Source organism: Vulpes lagopus, chromosome 5, assembly GCF_018345385.1.
Source record: "Vulpes lagopus strain Blue_001 chromosome 5, ASM1834538v1, whole genome shotgun sequence".
In the NCBI taxonomy this organism is placed as follows: Eukaryota; Metazoa; Chordata; class Mammalia; order Carnivora; family Canidae; genus Vulpes; species Vulpes lagopus.
In genome coordinates this window covers 17,526,256-17,546,068 of record NC_054828.1, presented here as the reverse complement: position 1 = coordinate 17,546,068, position 19,813 = coordinate 17,526,256, and the positions used below count along the sequence as shown (strand labels likewise).

The 19,813-nt window shown below is 45.4% G+C and overlaps 1 protein-coding gene and 1 pseudogene across 3 annotated transcripts in view; one reads left to right on the top strand and one right to left on the bottom strand.

The window, feature by feature from the left end:
• The window catches only part of CHST11 (carbohydrate sulfotransferase 11), a 275,929-nt gene that overhangs the window by 159,787 nt on the left and 96,329 nt on the right, over positions 1-19,813 (top strand). The window lies entirely within an intron of this gene.
• LOC121491607 lies at positions 16,495-16,839 on the bottom strand (annotated as a pseudogene).

The following is a 19,813-nucleotide window of genomic DNA, read 5'->3' as shown; positions in this document are numbered from 1 at the left end:
TTGAGGAGCAAATTACTAGTGTGAACATAATTAGAAAAGACAAGTCTTGTAGAGCTGGAAGGTACCTGGAGGTGATTCAGGGCTCTCCCTTGGTGGCTGATTTCTTTTCACGTGAAATTGAGGCCCAGTGAGCATACGAGGCTTCTGCAAGCTCACACAGTGGGACCAGTTTACCCTTCTTAAGGACACCAGCCTGATTCACGAAGTTCTGTTTGTTTGTGAAAGACACAGGCGCTTTATTAGCTGTGGGTTCTTTTTACTGTGTGGCCTTCACATATTAAAAGGGCATTAAAAAATATTCTGCATTTTAGGTTTTTACTAATTATGACTGGCCTTCTCCAAAGTTAGTTTGAGCTATTTTTGTGAGGTTTTATAGTTATTTAATAAGAAAAGCTTTTTTAAAACCTCATAAAACCTTCTGTACATTTCATTCTAACCAACACTCCCTCTTACAATTATGTCACTAACAACTTCTTTTTAAAAGACCAGAACTTTTGTCTATTCATGCTAACCTTAAAAGCAGCATTCACCGAACCCCTGAGAAACAAGGAGAAGTGTAATACTTTATAAGATCGAGGCAGCGCAAATGAAAAAAATGGGTGTGAAAGCGTTCTGTGCATTTGGGAAGCATACACGAATGCTTTGTGTTTTTCTTAATTACCATCTCTGGCCTGGGTAGCCCCCAATGTGTGGTCAAAATATATTTGTGGATGCAAATGCAACATTTCCTTGGAGACGCCCCAGGGAACAGGCTTTTTTCCCATGTGATTTTAAAAAATAAATGAGAAGCCAATTTATTAATTTAAATCAAACTGTAACTGCCACAAGGACTGGAATATTCTCATTAGCACATCAGCACGTCCTCTCTCTGGAGTCAGACCAATTAGGGCACTAGACTGCAATCAACAGATTATTTAGTGAGCCCCCAGGTTCAGAGCACCAGTGAGGTGGACAAAACTATGGTGTGTTTCCTTGACTTTGGGACTTGAGTTCTCTGCCACAGCCATGGTCACCAAGAAAGGAACACTCCCAGTATCTGGGGGGCAGTAGGAGGGCTTCTCTCTCCTTCCCTAGTATTTAATGCATCCTTAACTCCAGTTTTGAATTGTGGAAGATTAAAGCTTATAAGCTTATTCATAAAGCCAGTTCAGTTTTTGATAGGATGCTGCTGCTGATGGTGGTAGCAATGACCATGATAATAATGATGACAGTGATGATGGTGATGATACAGCAGTGGTGGTGGTTGTAGCAGCAGTGTTTATAGTGTTGACATTTCCTTGCACACTTACCCTGTGCCAGGCACAATTCTGGTGCTTTCTATACTTTTCATTGAATCATCACAACCCTATAATATAGAAACTCCATTTGATAGATGATGATACCAAAGCTCAGAGAGGTTAATAACTTGCCTTAGGTCACACAACTGGCATATGACAGCAGCAAGAGATGAACCTTCCCCTCTGCCATCTCATGCCCTTACTCCCTTCATTGCTCATTTGCCAAGGCTCTTAAAAGTCTTGGGACACATGCTGTTCCCAATATAGTGACTCAGGGCTGGAAGCAATGTATGTCAGGCCCCAACATTCTCCAGTTAAGCCCAAAGTCAGGAGGCAGGAGACTGTAGTTCTTTTGCTTAATCCCAAAGGTCCCATTCTTCTTGGGTTTCCTAGGGGCCTTATCTCCAGCTTGACATGTGCTGACTGGTGGCTCCCCAGTTCTCACAGCCCACCAACCACACGTGTTCAGACCATCTCTGTGTTTTTTACATGCAAGAAAAGACAAAGGGGGGCAGCCTGGGTGGCTCAGAGGTTTAGCACCGCCTTCAGCCAGGGCGTGATCCTGGAGTCCTGGGATCAAGTCCCATATCAGGCTCCCTGCATGGAGCCTGCTTCTCCCTCTGCCTGTGTTTCTGCCTCTCTCTCTCTCTCTCTCTCTCTCTCTCTCTCTCTGTCTCCCACCGAATAAATAAATAAAATCTTAAAAAAAAAAAAAAGACAAAGGGCAAATGATTTCTATTTCCCACTTCCAGAATTACAACATGAACCTATCAAGGCTTGTTGAGTCTGAAAGCATTTCCAGTTTTCCTTCTCAGAAAGCAGTAATTTTGACTTTGTGCCACCAGTGCTCAGTGGAATGTGTTTCTGTTGTCCTGGGTGAGGCGGCATTGAATTGCGCTTGTGGAAAAGGGTCAGCGTCAGCTATAGAGCAGTATCATTTCAACCAAGGTGGCCCCTCCCTGCCTCTTTAGCCACATCTGGGGACCCTCCTTCCCTTCTAGCCACCCAAGACCTGTTAAGTTCCTCCTCTGTCCTTGCATTTTCCTACCACTGGGCCTTTGTACATGCTATTCCCTCTGCTCTTTCCCTTCTCACCTCTGTTTGATTGACTCCTGCTCAGACACAGGCCAGGGTGCTCCCTAGGACCTTTTACATGTTCCCTTAGCACTTTCACTTTATGCCCTTTGCCTATTGTAATTATTATTGTTATACTTATTTTGTTACTTGTTTAGTGCCTTCCTCCCCATTGGATGCTAAGGTCCGTGCTGTGTGCCTCTGTGTCTGCTTTATGCCTCATGTAGTTCCTGAAAGATGTTGAATGCTGGGTAGATGGGGTAAGAAAAGACATCCCCAGCTTCATAAGAACAGAGTCTTCTGACCAGTCTACTCAGTAATTCCTTTTCTATCCACCCCAGATTCCAGATCTAGAGCAGCAAATAGAAAAGTAGTTACAAGTGAGAACTCAAGAGCCAGGGTCTGTGGGTTTGTAGTCTCCTAGCCAGTGCCCCTTACTAGTTATATTTGTTCTGTGTAGCAAATTACCACAAACTTAGCTGTTTATAACAATACTTGTTTAATATCTCACAGTTTTCATGGTTCAGGGGTCTGGGCAGGCCTAGCTGAGTCCTCTGCTCAGGCAGCAATCCATGTGTTCTCCAGAACTGTGGTCCCCTGTGACCAGCTCAGATGTCCTCCCAAGCTCTCTCATGGTTATTGGTTGAATTCATTTCCTTGGAGCTGTAGAAATCACAGCAACTTGGTCTTTCCAGGCCAGCAGGAGAGTCTCGCTGAGTTCAGAGAAGGTATAAGCCCTCTTTAAAAATGCATACCTAATTAAGTCAGGCCCATCCAGGACAGCATCTGTTTTGATTAACACAGAATCAGCTGATGAAGGATCTTAATTACATGCACAATATCCCTTTGCCCTGGCCTTATACTGTATTATAATCATTGGAGTATTAGTTGGTCACATTCCCAAGTCCTGTGCACACCAAAGAGTATACAGGACATGCATACAAGGGTGGGCAGGGATCAGCAGGGACCATCTTAAATGACTGACCACTCGTCTAGCTGTGAGGCCTTGAGTGAGTTGTTTTACCTATCTATGCCACTCTTACCTTATCTGTAAAGTAGGAATAATGCCCATACTCACTTCATAGGGTTTGCTGTGAGGATTAAATGACTTAATTTATGTTAAATGCATAAAATAACTCCTGGCAGGTGGTGAGTATTCAGTAAATGTTAGCTGTAACAACCATAAAAATGATGATAATCCCCAACTGTGCCAGTGGCATCCAAGTTTAGAAATACAGTCCACCAACTGACTGGAAATGAAATCTGAGAAGCCAGGCTAAAAGGGAGAGAAGACACAGGAGAATATCAACGAACTTGGTAAATTGTCTTTCTAAAAGGGAAGCTGACAGCTTCTACCCCTCAGGGCAAGAATGGGCAAAGCAGATGGAAAGCTATATCAAGTTACTAAAGCAAATTGGTTACAAGTGGGTACATGTGCCCCCCATTTTAGTTTCTTTCATTGAAACATCTCAAGGCAAAGAGGAATGTTCTTGTTTCTCTGAAAAGCTTAGACATCCCTTCTATTGGGAATTTTAATCAAGATTGACATCCCAAATATGGAGGAATGGACATAACTGGATATTTAGGCAATTTATGTTAGCAGTTACACCCCACAATTTAGATCTGACCTAAAGAATGGCTGTCTCCTGAAACAGGATCCTAGTTGGGCTCAGCTTAAAAAGAAGGGTCCCTTGTTACCCTGGGGTAACAGTTATGCAAACCAGTACTTGCACAACATGGCTAGCAGGAGGCATTCGTGGAAATTTGCTATGTGATGTGTACAGATTGCTGGAGACTGTTAAGAATCAATTTGTTGCTCAATCTGGGATGCTGTTAACCAAATGTGGGAAGACGAAGATGCAGTGAGGTAAAGCAGGGAAGTGCCTTCACGATGGTGTATTTATGAGTACTGGTTGGCGGGGAAAGAAAGATGACAGCGTCTGTCTTTGGAAGGGAGTTGCTTCATTGAAACCCCTTTTGGTCGAGTCACCCAGAGCAAGTCATCCACTCTTCTTTAGACCTCATATTTTGTACCCAATAATTCAACCCAAGTAATTTTATCGACAGTGGTAGTAGACACTGTTGGCGCTCTGCCCAGAGTCCCTCCAGTCCCCTTCCGCTGTCTGGGCGCTCACCCTCCAGCTCCTGTATGCTTGAGTTTTACGGCCACATCTGTAACTTGCTTCTGAGGCTGCATTTGGGCTACTGGAGTTGCTTCTCCTCTGAACAGAGGTGGAGAAGAATCGAGAACTTACCTCTTCCTAGGCAGCCCTTAACCGCACATCACACAGTCTCAGAGGAGTATAGTCATGCTCCTGAGCTCCACACAGGATTGGGTTGAAGACTGGCCTTAAACCTGAAATAATATCCTTGCTGGGCTTCTTTGTTTCTCCTATCTTCTTCCTGGGACAGCTACATTATTTGCAAGGCTTCTTGTCAAAATATTAGGAAGTAAGAATCTCAAGGTGGTGGGCACCTGGGTGGCTCAGTGGTTGAGCATTTGACTTCAGCTCTGGATATGATCCCGGGGTCCTGGGATCGAGTCCCACGTTGGGCTCCCTGCATGGAACCTGCTTCTCCCTCTGCCTGTGTCTCTGCCTCTGTCTCTCTCTCTGTCTCTTGTGAATAAATAAATCTAAAACAAAAAAAAAAAAAAAAAACTCCACTCCTGGAGGCGCCCACAGTGAGAGGTGCAAGGAGGAAGGTGTGTCCAGGAGCTTGCAAGGGGTTCTGGTTCTAGCTGCTTTCTTTCTACCACCCTGGGAATGGGACGTGTGCCCCAAGTGCAGGACAGAGAGACTTGGGGTTGATGATGGGAAATGAAAAGGGGACATAGCATGAGCAGAGTTGGAGATGAGACTTCTGCTTATGTAAATAGCAGTTCCCCACTGTGTGCTCAGTGCAGAAGATTGGGATTTAAAACAACCAAGTCCTTGCTCCCAAGTTGCTCTTGAGACAAGCTTCCACCCAGCTCAGGTGGAATTCTGTGCAAGGGAAGCACTGGGCTAAAGGAGGTGAGAAGTACTAAATATATGAGCAGGAGTCTGGTCTCCCAAGAATTTACTGTTAGGCACCAGGGGCCCTAGAACCCCATGGCCAAGATTCCCTGATTATGGAATGTCAGAATTGACAAGGGCTTGGAATTGACTTTTGGGGGAGAGGGAGGACGTCTGGAGACCACCCCATGGTGTGCTCAGTTTGGTCCCCTACCCCCCTAGCCTATCAGGTTGCTCAGATGAAATTGTTCAGTCCTCTTGCAGGTTGTGGGAGCTTTTCCCAGAAATGACCCCTAGGACTCCAGTTGCCTTTAGCTCCATCCTGATCTGGGCTGGTGACGGTGCTCTGCAGACAGCACCTGCTCTTCCTTGCCCCTCTCCGGAAGCCTGCAGTTTCCAGGAACACTGCATCAGAAGCTGACCTGGAAGGGCCTCCCCGCTGTGGGCCTCGCAAGGAGGCTGGCATGTTGAAACCCTGATTTCCTGGAGCCCTGGGAGACTCTTTACTGTATCATTGGCTCTGTCAGGCTGAGACCATCCCTTATTTTTCACAGCATGACCACTGGCGGGGCGGGGATGAGAGCTCTTCCATCCGGGAATAAGTACAGAAATGCCATAAAAGCTTCCGAGCTTTGCCAGAGGAAGCAGGAGGAGGGGGCCGCCTTCTGTTTTGTGTTGTGACTCTTTAATGCTTGAAATATTTTGCTGCTCCTGAGTTTCAGTGTGAGGGCCAACTGGTCATGGCTTGTCCTTCTTCTTGACAAATATCCCATTTGGGGCAGTAATTCATGCTTTCTTCACTGCCTTCTATTAAACAATTAAAAGAAGGCATACATTATCCTATGGATATATATCATCAGATGATTTTTTAATTACTCAGTGGCATTGGAAGGGGACCAGCACAGTGAGGGAGGAGTGTCACATTTCCTTTGTCCCTCCCCTGTTCTTAATATAGATTTTTTGGGGGGTGGGGTGAGGGTGGGGGTCTGGTCAGGCTTCGGAAGCATCCCTGACTGTGGTTCTGCATAATCTGGCCCCTGCCTGGCCCTGTCCACACCCCAGGGGAGGCTTCTCAGTGCTTCTGTCACCCCCACCGTCTCCCCCAGCTCACTTTTATTTGTCCCACAGTGCCTGCGCAGTCTTGTATCTACTTCATGTGGCTTCCTTGGGAAAACTTCCCCGGGTGCCCCCACTAGCTTAGGTCCCTTCATCATATGCTCTTGCCACACCCTTTGCCTTTCTTTTATTGCACTTCATTCATTCAGCAGATATTTAGTGAGCACCTGCTCTGTGGCAGGCTCTCTTCTAGATACTTGTGACATAGTGTGAACAGAACCAACACAAATCCCTGTCTTCTTGGGGCCTGTATTCCAGATTCATTGAGACCATGATGACACATAATTATTTGGCAGTTCATTGATGGACATGTCTTCCCACTGACTTTGAGCTCTATTAGGACAGGGCCACATCCGTCTTGTTGACAACAGTCTCTGCACTACCATGTTCCATGAACCCTGGTGCACAGTAGACCTGCAGTAAGTACTCAGGGAATGAAAGGCAGCTTGTGATCCAATGGCTGCTATTTGGTTAACTAGGATCTCTGAGGTGGTGGCGTCCTCCTTGGGAATCCAGCTATCATCATGTGGAATTAGCTTCTCGGGACTGGACTATAGCCCCAGAAAGGGAATGTGAGCAAAGAGGCACTGGTCCAGGCACAGGCCTCCCAGCACCCCAGGGGTCTCCTCTGGGGACTAGAGGTGCTCTTCATCCATCCCCAGCGATACACCCTGCTCATCTTACACCATTCCCAGATCTCTCCGCAAGGATCTCTCCTCCATTCCGCTTCTCTGTGTTTTCACTCTTATAACTTCTTGGGCTCATTTTATTTATATGTCAAATATATATTTGCTGGGCGGCTATGACAGGGCCCTTTACCAGCCCTGAGGCCACCTCATTCAGGTGTTAAGACAGGTCTCCCCTGTGTTTGGGGATTGGTTGGGCGATTCTGTTTCACCATGTGGGTTTTTAACCCAGACCTGGCTGCTTCCCTCTGATCTGTCTTCAGAATAGGCCTCAACCCCCTAAAAACCCTCTGCTGAAAAACAGATCATCACCCCCTCAACAAGATGTGTTGTCTCCTTTATCTCATGAGGTCATTCATTCATTCATTCATTCATAATCACGTGCAGAAAGGAGGTGGAGAGAGAGAAGAAAGAGCATGTGGCATGAACGTTGGCATAAAGTTCTCTCCCTTTGGAGCAAAAATGTGACTGAAGACTTGCCCTGCCTCTATAGCCAGCTCCACCCTTCTCTTAAATTTCATTGATCCCAAAAGCCTTTCATTAGATGATACCTGACCTCCAGCTAGGAGTCCAGGGTAACATGCTGAGGGGGCTCAACACCGCTGCCCCCGAGTCTGTGCTTCATATGTAGCAAAATTCTGTGCAAGCCACCATGGGGAGAGCAGAGGGGCCAGAATCTCCACCTTTTCAGGAAGGAAGGTCCCTTTTTACACTTCAAGGAGCATCTCAAAACCCTTCCATGACGAATGCTGCCTGGTCACTCGGTGGCATGAGCTCAAGGCTTCTAATCCTTCAGATATGCTCAGACTCTTAAAAAGAAGAAACTGCCACTTACCTTATGAGCGACTGTTGCATCCCCAGGGATCGGGAGGCTGTCAGGAGGCATAAGGCAGCACCAGCACCTGGCAGAGCCGGTTCAGCTGGATAAAGTCTTTGAACAAGGTGAGAAATGACTGAGTTGACAGCTCCAGCTGCAGACATGTGGTGGATTGACATAGCCACAGGACATGTCTGTGGCCACCACGTCTGCTGTGACAGAGCTGCTCAGAGTCCTGGGAATCCCCACGTCCCACTTCTTAAGGGGGAGGAGTTCACCAGCATTCGCTTCATCAGAGGAAGTGAATGGGGAGCCTGGGGCTGCAGGTGTGGGGTGTGGCTTGGTGGTCTTTGTGTTCAGCAGCTACCGCACCAGCACTCATTGTGGCCTCTGAGCATCTTTCTTGCTGGGCCCCCATGTGCTTGCCATTCTAGGAGAGTAGACTGGTTCAACTACAGTTTTATAATACTACTACTACTAATGAAGCACAGTTTCATAATGATGCCGATGCTGATGCTGACAACAGGGCTAGCAGGGCTATGTATGACATGCCAAGAGCTATGCATCTTTATATGAGGTTCTGCTGTGGGTTGTAGCCACGATCATCCCATTGTACAGATGGAGTCACTGAGTTCTAGGGACTGATCCAGAGTTGTAGGGTAGAGCAGTGCTGTCCAGATCCAAACCCAGGTGGTTAGCCATCCCATATCCTCATTTCTGTGCTGTTCATGGTTTTCAGGGATCCTGCCCCACTTCTCAACCAAACCCTACCACCTTTTTCTATGGCCAGTTTGAGTTACTCTGACTTGAAGAAACATCATGGGCCACCCTGTGCTTTAAGAGAAGGACAGTGGAAGTGTGGCCTTGGGCGGGTGCCAGGCTGAAGAAATATCTTGGCTGTCAGCCCTTTGTTCTCTGTGTTCTCTCTGCCAGCCTGAGCTGCTCCTCTAAAAGTCCTTGGCTTTGTAGGCCAGGGACCTACAAAGGACCCTCCATCTCTGTAGTCCCTTTCATGGCCACCTCTGGGAAAGAAGCAAGAGGAAGCATCCTCTTTAGTTTTCTAACATTTGGGTTTTGTGCCATTTATTTAGTAGCATAACATGGTGTTTAAAAGTGTGGACTTAAATCTTGGCTCTGCCACTTAGCAGCTGAGTGACCTCCAGCAAGCCATTAACTTCTCTGTGCCTCAGTTTCTTCATGTGTAAAGTGATGATGCAATTAGCAGTGGGGATGTGGAGAAAGGTCAGCCATGTGTCCTGACCCTCCAAACCAAGATGGGATAGGAAATGGTGTCCAGCACCTGTCACTCTCATGATAAAGGGAATACTTGGGGCTTGGAGGGAGTGGGATGGGGTGGGCGCATATGGTAAGAAATTAAGGTTGGGGTAATACCAAAAACCAGCTTATGTGTCTGCTGGGAATTGCCTTCCTTTGGCCTCATCACTTTGAAAGGAAAGAGCTGTGGAGCATTTGTCTCCCATTCCCCTTCCTGCATCACTTTGGTGGAAATCTCCCTTGAATATGGGGGGTGGGGGGAAGTATCTTTATCTGAACTGGTCCAGGTCCTCCAATTCCTGTTGTTGGCTGTAACTTGAGTTTCAAGCTTTTCCCCTCCTCCTTCCTAAAACCAGAAAGGCACCAGCAGTCTTTAAAGAGCAGTGGCTTTGAGTTGAACAAATCCCAAATACCAGTGGCAGGCACAGAGCCAGAGAGCTACGCACATGCCTTTTCTCCTGGCACTCCAGCTGAGAATGTCTTTTCTAGAAATGCCAGTTTGGGAGTGCTAAGCTTGAAAATGTCAGTGTGCAGTCCATTTCCTGGTCTTGATACTCTAGGTGCACCTTGGTTTGTTGTGTGGCTTCCAGGGATTGGAGTTCTTGGAGTTAACATCTGGCTTCCTATGACCTTTTGTTAGTATTTTATGCCATCCTTCAGTCAAGGAGGCATGTGGTGATAACTCCTGGTTCTGTGCTTTGAAATCTAGGTCTAGAGTCACACAGTGCTTACTGCCCTTTCTTGGTATCAGTTGACATGGTTTGGCCTGTAATAAGGACATGCTTTGTCTATTATGGGTTGAAGATGAACATGACAAAATATTTTAAAGCATCTGGTCACAGTACCAAGACTGTAGATGAGCATTTATAGTATTTTTCCTAAAGGACCTAAACTGGACACAACCCAAATGTCTACAGACTTGCAAATGGATGTGTACAATGTGGTCTATCCAGGTACTAGAGTGCTGCTCAGGAACAAAAAGAAACAAGTGCCAATAAGTAGAGCAGTGAGGGCGAATCTCAGCAAAAGGTGCTAAATGAAGGGAGTCAGACTCCGAAAAACTGCAAACTTATCTAATCCCGTTTGTATGAAATTCTAGAAAAGGCCAGGCTGTGGTGGTAGCAGACTACTTGTTGCTTGGGGTTGGGGTGACAGAGTGATTACAGGGGGCATGAGGGAACTGTTTAGGGTTATGGATCTTAAAATTTGGATGTGGTGGTAGTTGCAGTTGTTAACGGACTTTACGTCTATAGAAATTCATCAAGCAGTATACTTAAAATGGGTAACACCTACTCTGTATAAAACCAATATTTAAATAGCAAAAAATAAATATAGCTGGACATGAATAACATAACCAAAACTTAGGACAAAGAACACATCCAAACAGTTCAGAAGAGAAAACAAATGCCTGACCTCGCTAATAATTTTTTAATTAGGGAAGTTAAACAGTGATTTCAACACAGACCTTATTCCTTTCATAAAAATTAACTCAAATTGGACCATAGGCATAAATGCTAAATGCAAAACTGTAGAAGATAACTCCTAAGAGATAACGTTTGGGGAAATATAGGTGGCCATGGGTTTGGAAATGACTTTTGAGATACAACAGCAGAAGCACAATCTATGAAAGAAAAAAATTTGTAAGTTGGATTTCATTAAAAATTTCTGCTCTTCATAAGACACTGTGAAGAGAATGGAAAGATAAGCCACAGACTGGGAGAAAATATTTGCAAAATATATCTGATAAAAAAAACTGATGTCCTACCTATTCAAAGAAGTTTTAGACTTCAACGATAAGAATGGAACCAAATTCAGAATAGGTCGAAGACCTGAATACCTGACCAAAAAATATACACAGACGGCAAATAAGCACATGAAAAGATGCTCAGCATCATGTCACTAGGGAATTAAAAATTACAACAATAATGAGAGGCAAGTATACTTATTAGAATGACTAAAATCCAAGACAGTGATGCCACTAAATGTGGGTAATGATGTGGAGTGACTGGAGCTCTCATTCGTTGCTGGTGGGAATGCAAAATGGTGCAACCACTTTGGAAGACAGTTTGGCAGTTTCTTACAAAATGAAGCATAGTCTTACTTCATACAACCCAGTGATTCTACTCCGAGGTATTTACCCAGATGAGTTGAAAACTTACGTCCTGGGGCACCTGTGTGGCTCAGTGGTTGAGCATCTGCCTTCGGCTCAGGTTGTGATCCTAGATTCCTGGGATCCAGTCCCACATTGGGCTCCCTGCAGGGAGCCTGCTTCTCCCTCTGCCTGTGCCTCTGCCTCTCTCTCTCTCTCTCTCTCTCTCTCTCTGTCTCATGAATAAACAAAATCTTTAAAAAAACAAAAACAAAAACTTCCATTCAAAAACTTGCACATGTTTATAACAGGTTTACTCATAATTACCAAAACTTAGAAGTAACCAAGATGTCCTTCAGGAGGTTCATGGATAAATAAACGATGGTACATCCCCACAATGGAATGTTATTTAGCTCTGTTAAGAAATGAGCTATGAAAAAAAAAAAAAAGAAATGAGCTATGAAAAGATGTGGAGTAAACTTGTATGTAGCATATTACCAAGGCTACATACTGTTTGATTCCAGCTGTATGACATTCTGGAAAAGGCAAAACTATGGGGGCAGTAAAATGATCAGTGTTTTCTAGGGGTTAGGGATGAAGAAGGGATGAATAGGAGGAGCACAGGGATTTTTAGGGTGCTGAAGCTATCCTGTATGCTACTATAATGGTGGATACATGTCATTATACAAAGAATGAACCCTAATATAAACTACAGACATTAGTTAAAAGTAATTATCAGTTAGGGCTCATCAGCTTAGCAAAGGCACCACACCAGTGGAAGATGTGAATAATAGAAACTGGAGGTGAGTAGCTAAATGAAACTTTGTATTTTCCATTCAGTTTTTCTGTAAACTGAAAATTGCTCCAAAAAAAAAAAAAGTCTATTAATTTAAATAGGAAAAAAAAAAAAAACAGAACAAAACAATGGGCTGATCTGCTCACCATTACACTGGCAAAAATGGAAGGGAGGCTAGATCTCCCCAGTTGTGGCAGGAGCACTTGATCTGTGAAGGGCATTTTGTAATGGGTAACAAGGTAAGAAGTATAGAAACCTGGTGTGGTGATTCCATGTCTAGGAGTTTATCTTAAAGCAGTAGTTCTCAACCAGGGAGCATTTTGTGCCCTACTCCCCACCCCCAACCCTGGTAAGGGTGATATTTGATGACATCTAGCCATTTTGGGTTTTGCCCTCTGGTGAGCTGCTACTGGCATCTCATGGGCAGAGGCCAGGGATGCTGCTTTAGACATCCTCCAGGGCACAGGGCAGTGTCCACTATCCAGAATTATCTAGTCCTGCATTTCAGTAGCTCTGCTGCTGAGATACTCAATTGGAAAAGTGTGCAGGGACATAGATATTCATCTCAGTGTTGTTCATAGCAGTGAAAAATTAAAAATCACCAGAAATCACTCATCAGAGATTAAAGGATAGTACATCCATACTGCAGAATCCTGAACGCCTTTAGAATGACAGTACACAACTATGATTTTTAATATGAAAGAATGTTCATGAGACACTGTAAATGAGAAAAGATTACAAAGCAACATGCATAGAATAATTCTATCATTGTGAAGACAGAATGTGCATTTCTTAAAACGCTGGGAAGATCTCTAACAAAACCTCAAGCCTGTGTCTGGGTGGTTGCTTTATCAGAGCCAGTAAGCATGTTCAAGAGACTTAAAATTACTTTTTATCTCATAAAATTTACCCTTTCAAATTATTTTTGATATTTAGAATTTTTTACAGTCAACATTTATTATCACTTTTTTCATTAAAACAATAAAAACAAGAATGCTTTTTTTTTTTAATGAAAAGATTATGCTGCTGGATATGTAGTCAAGTAAAGGCTGCTGAAGTTTTAGGGTTTATTTCCAACTCTTAGTTACATTTGAAAGTATTTTCCAGAATAAACTACCATACTAATCACATGCCATGTTTAAGACGTCTCATTTAACTTCTCAAAAAAAAAAAAAAATCCTATTAAGTTGGTCTTCATTGATACCCACTGTATAGACGTGGAAGCTCAGAGGGTGCTTGGGTCAACAGCAGCTATTGGGATTATACCCCAAAACTTCTAAATCCAAGACTTGTAGCTTTCCTGCTCTATTGTGGGAGGGCCTGTCTGCCACAGGGTGAGGTCATCTGCTGATGTAGGATTATCTGTGACAAGTCTGCATTTCTTCAGCATGTCTCTTACACGACCCTGACATGTTCAGGGGATTCTCATTTTGAGAATCTACAGAAAGAACATTCTGATACCTTCTATTCATACACACGAGAAAGTTTGATCATTATTTTTGTGAGTTTGCGTTTAGAGAGCTTTCTCTTATCTGGAAAATTGCTTTGTCTTGAACAGTTCATTCTAGATTAGGGATGGAAATGTCAGTTGTGCCAGAGTCTGGTCTGAATCTCACAAAGTAAGTGTTCATAGGCTCCTATAAAGCACAGCCTTCACCATTTCAACGCAGGGCGATAACAGGGCACGTCAGAATGCCTCCCCACAGTCCTCTCATAAGCAGACACTTCCACTGGCTTCCTCTTGGTACCAAAGGAATAAAGTTGAGTTTCCTGGAGTGCAGGAGTGCAGTTAACCAGGAAGGGAACTTGTTTGGTGTCCTCAACTTTGCCACCTACTGCTGGAGGCTGGTTTTCTTGAAGAGGGTTTCTCCCAGGGAGTGGGCTGGTATAATTTGAAATGACTCATGGAAAAGAGAACAGTTTCATCTTGAGAAAGGCTTCCTTGTGCTAATCCTTCTTTATCACTGCACAGAGGCTGGATGTGCGTCTTGCAGCCTTTACCTGACACACCCAGAGCACACACTCCTGACTATCTGTCCATTTGGAGAACTTTCCAGAAGTCCCTCGAATGGTTTGCTCCCCACCTTTCAGACATCCTCCTCCGATGCATTTCATCTCAGGTTGCCTTTTGACTCTCCACCCTTAAAATGACATGAGACAGCCTCCTGGATATCACCCACCCACCCAATGCTTCCCTCTGTTACCTTCTAATTAGCTTCTCCTATGTTCCATCCTTCATCAAGACCAGATTCTGTTTTCTACCTCCAGTGTCCAACATGGGGCCAGTCTTTCTCCCTTCAAAAGGCATACCTGTGCTCACTGGTGTTGACCGGCGCTGCCTAGGCATCCCGACTAGCCAATCTGCCTTCCTTCCTGAGGAACTTTCCCGCTCCATGTTTTGGGGTCTCGGGAACAGCATTAGGAGGCAGAGGAAAGAGCCCTAGACTTGGAGTCTGGGCTTGAGTCATGGACCTTCCGTATGCTGTGGCCTTGGCTTGCACACTCCCAACCCTAGAGTAAGACAGCAGGGCTGGCCAGGAGGGGTCGGAGAAGAATACTGGCGTCTCCAACATGGGTCTGTCCCCGGAAAGTGGGGTTGAACTTAGACCTCGTAGGTGCCTGAGTCTGGGAGAGTCTGGTCAGAGCTGAGAGGGGTGGTTACAGAGACTGGCCCCGGGTCCTGGAGCAGGTCCATGGCTTCTCTGCATGTACCCCAGAGGACTGACCCCCCCAAGGACCAACCCCTGAAGCAGGGTTCATCAGACTTTCAAATGCATTCTCTCTGTGCCAGATACTTGCAAGAATCCTCTGTGGCAGAAATCCTGGTTATTAGTCTATCACACAAGTGTAGAAATTGAGGCTTGAAGTGGGGGTTTAAGAACTTACCCAGAGCAGGGCCAGGGGATGGGCCAGGACTGGAGTTCAGGCCTCCCTGCTCCGGCTTTGGAAGAGACATTTGTATGGGAAGTTTGGCACTAGCTCAGGGAGCAGTGACCCAGGGGCGGGGTGGGCACTTTAGTGGCTCTTATTTTGCCCCCTTCCTCAAGTTTGCAGTCTCTTCCTGGGCTAGGAAGTACATCCCTGACTCCTACTTTCCCCTCTCGGGACCCCAAGGGCCCCCAGTTGCCCCCCTTCCTCCTGGGTTAGCCAGAGACTAATCCCTTTTCCCATTAGGTGAGCCAAGACAAGATTAGGGCTTTATTAAAAGGAAATTAAACTAGGAAATGAAAGGATAAATGAAATACTTCGTTTAGGATAAATGAAAGGATAAAGGTAGGTAGGATAAATCCAAAATGAGAAAAAAAAACAATAGCAGCAAAGCAGATGAGTTTACAGAGCACAGTTCTTGATCCTAAGGGGGTGAACACCTCCCAGCAGGTTGGCCGGGCTTCTAGCAGGCAGCCATCCACCTGCCATGCTCACCCTCACTGGCCCTGCCTCATCCAAGCTGGTCATTGTGGTGGTCCAGCCGATGTGGTTCTCCAGGGGCCCCGACAGTGGGGCCGTACCGTCCATCACCCAGCCCACATCAGCCCCTGCCTAGCCCTTTCCTGAGTGCCATGTGCATAATGTCGCCGGCTGAACCTGCTGCTCCCCAGAGGATGGATGCAGGTGTGATGGTCTGCACACATCACCCCCCTTCTGTGTCCTGCTTCCCAAGGCCCTGTCTCTGTCCTCACCCTTCCCTCAGTGGCCCTGCCCGCTGTCACTCTTCTGTTTCTCTCTCGCCCTGAGCTTCTCTGGTCCCCACTTGTCCTCTTTTCTGCTTGCAACATTCCTCCTCCTCCCCCTCTTCATCCTTCTTCCCCCCGCTTTGCTTGGCCAGCGCCTGCCTTTTCTTCAGACCATGTCCTAAATGTTGCTTTCTCAGGAAAGCTTTCCTGGGACCTCCCTAAACCAGATGACCTGGAGCCCCTTGAAGTGGTCCTTCATTGCACTCATCAGTTCGTTATTTAGTTACTACTCGTTGATGCCCATCTTGCCTGCCAGGCTCTAAACTCCAAGAAGGCCAAGATGGGATGCATTAGACTCAAGGCTGAGCCCCCAGAGTGTTAAGTGCCTGGTAAATGCTCTCTGTTCTTCCATTCACCTACTCAGTCATTCATTCAGGAAATATTTGTGTACCTCCTGTACATCAGGTACTGTGCTGGGTACAAAGGATACAGCAATAAGCAAAGCAAAGCGCGCCTGCTGTCATGGTGCTTGCACACCAGCCACTCTTTCCTGTTTAAATAAGTGACCAACTTTAAGGGGCATAGCCATTCATCTTAGACATTTCTTTCTTTCTTTCTTTTTTTTTCTTTAAAACAAGCTCTGCCCAGTTTTATTAAAGAAAATTTAAAAAAAAAAATAAAAATTTTGCGTGATTTACTTTTCATCAGTCTGTTCTGGCATGCTTCTAATGATATCAGAATCACCTGGATCAATGATATCAGTGCATACTCTATAGTATTTCCCACATGCTGTGCTCAATTCAATATTATTGCCATTGTAGTGATGGACACCAGTTTAAGCCAACGTGGCATAGTATTCTATTTCAGATTTCCTCAAAGCCGGGCAGTTGTTGGCCAGGATGACCAGTTTTGCTTTGCCGTGTCTGATCATTATCAGAGTCTGCTTGTACACCAGCACGTACTTTCCGCTTTTCATAACTAGTTAGAGTCTAGAGTTGATCAACTCCAGTGACCTTTCCGTCTTCTTTGCGGCCATCATCTTCCTGCCTTAGATACGGGACAGCCCCAACCAACAGCAGCCGCCAAAATGCTCAGTGAGACATTTCTAACAATGAGAGTTGCTTGCCATTGGATGGGCTGCCTCATGGAGGTGAACTCCCCATCACAGGAAGTATTCAAGAAGAGCCTGGGCAGTCCATTGTCACAGTGCAGTAAGTGGAGCCTCTGAGGGTCCCAGTCACATCCAAGCTTCTCTGACTCTCTGAAGGATACTCTGGGCTGGATGCTGTCGTGGAGCTGCCAGGCTAGATCTACAGGAAGGAAGCAAGATGAGATCAGGAAGGGGACCGGGAGCAGCCTGCAAGGTGGGCATTGTCTTTGTGTTTTCCTGCTGTAAGTCAACAGGCTCCTCTTGAAAGCTGGAGCCAAACATTTTCACTTATGTAAAGTAAATTTCCATTAAAAAATTTTATATATGCCAGGAAAGTTATTTTTTGAATTATAAAAAGTGATCACTTTGGAAAACACAAGAAGACATAAAGAAAATTAGAAGGACTTTAATTCTTTTACTCAAAGGTAATCAATGTAAGCATTTAAATTTATTTTCTTCCAGTCATTTTTGAGAAATATATAAAAATATAAATTTTTAAAAAATGAGAACGTAGCCTATATCTTGTTCTTTTGACTTAATAAATTGTGAGCATTTTCTGCTTCATGAAATAATGCTCCAAATTACAATTTTTATCTACTGTACAATGTTTCCATTTACATTTACTATATCTGTTGATACAGTAAATCACCCCCGCTATTTAGTGGCTGAAACAATAATCATTATCTCTTACAATTTCTGTGGGTCAGGAATTTGAGAGTGACTTGGTTGGGCAATTCTGGTTTGGGTTGCAGTCACTTGTTGCCTGGGCCATAATCACCTGAAGGCTGGACAGGAGGACCTCCTTCCAAGGTGGTTCACTCCCGCTGCTGACAAGTGGTGCTTTTCCATGTGGCCTTTCCACTGGTGGCTTTTGAGTGTCCTCGCAGCATGGCAGCGGGTTTCCTCTAGAATGAATGATTCCAGAGGGAGACATCTAAGAAGACATCTAGACATCTCATCTAAGAAGAAGCTATGTCTTTTCTCTGACCTAACTTTGAGGGTCACACACTGCCACTTGGGTAGTAGTCTATTTGTCACAGGGGTCATCTCTGTTTAGTGTTGGAGGACATGAATACCAGGAGGGAGGGTCCTTCAGAGCCACTGTGGGGGCTGACTACCACACCATCCTATTTCTGTTACCCCCCACTTAACGAGGCCCCCACTGTTGCACATTTATGTTGTTTCCATCCTTTTGCTATTATACGGAACGTACCTTCCTCTTTTTAAAAAATTTTTTGGATTTTATTTATTTATTTGAGAGAGAGAGCATGGACAGAGGGAGGGGCAGAGGGAGAAGCAGACGCCCCACTGAGCAGGGAGCCTGATGTGAGGCTTGATCCCAGGACCCCAGGATCATGACCTGTGTCGAAGGCAGACACCTAACCAATTGAGCCACCCAAGCACCCCTGGAATGTACATCCCTGAAAGCCCTAGGCATCTGATGTGGTACAAGTGCCTGGTCTGCATTTGGTTTCACTTTAGTCCAGCCAGGGTTTCAAAGTTACAACCTAGGAGCAAGGTCATTTGGGGACATCGCCAAAGCTGGGCTCCCTCTGGACCACTCCCTTTATCATTATGCCATCCACTGAAGGGATGGCCATAGTACTTCAGTGGGTTAGCAGGAAACAGATTCAACCTCTGAAACTCCCTACTGAAGGAACCACTTGCAGAGATATGAGCAGGAACAACGTAACCAGTAAGGTTTCAGGTGCCCTGAGACTGGCCATAGAGATAAGCCATTGCCACTGAAGGGATGGCCTGAAGGAATGAGGCAATAGAACTGTAGTGGAAGCAGGAGATATACAGCCTAATCTCTGTCCTCTGTCCACTCTCCTCTCCCCTTTCTTTCTCCTTCTCTCCCTCTCCCTCCCCCTCCCTCCCTCCCTCCCTTCCCCACTTCCTTCTGTTGGTTCTTTCCTCATATTGGCCAAACTGAAACAGGTTATCCAACAATCAGCCTGGAGGCTTGCTGATGTGGTCCATGGGATCAGCCTCCTGGGGAAGAGAGAGGAGTAGAGGATGGATGGGAGGACAGAAAGAAGAGCAAATGGAGAATAGCCAACACATGTCTGTCAATAGTTTGGGAGCACCAGTAGGGCACAGAACAATGTACCAGAGCTGAGGTCACCAACCCTTGCCATGTTAGAGATGTGGGTAACTTTACTATTACCCATAATCATAACTGCAGTATTCCCTATCTTGCCCTAAGTATTTTCTATGTACAGGGCAAGATGTTATGTTACAGGGCATGCTGCACATACTATTTCTCATCTTGCTAGCCAACTCTGCTAGGCACATGCTATTATGAGCCCCTCACAGGCAAGGAAAAAATGGGTTCAGAGAGTCTCAAGTCTCGCCTGAGGTTACACAGCAGCAGGGCTAGGATTGGACTCAGATCGGTTTTCCAGAACTTCCTCTCCAAGCACAGCTTAGGCCAGCGTAAGGGGGTGGACTGATGTGGCTTTTTTTTTTTTTTTTTTTTTTTTTTTTTATGATAGTCACAGAGAGAGAGAGAGAGAGAGAGAGAGAGAGAGAGAGAGAGAGAGAGAGAGGTAGAGACACAGGCAGAGGGAGAAGCAGGCTCCATGCACTGGGACCCCGACGTGGGATTTGATCCCGGGTCTCCAGGATCGCGCCCTGGGCCAAAGGCAGGTGCCAAACCGCTGCACCACCCAGGGATCCCTGATGTGGCTTTTTTAAAGCCTTCAAGGGCCTCTTCCACAATGGAGCAATTAAAAAAAAAAAAAGAATAAAATCTTTAACATACCAACTCTCTGGACACAGATTTGCCCAGGAGTTTAGAGTATTGTGTGTTTGACAGATTAGGAGTTTCGTGCCAGTTGCATACAAAGTAGGCAAGAAG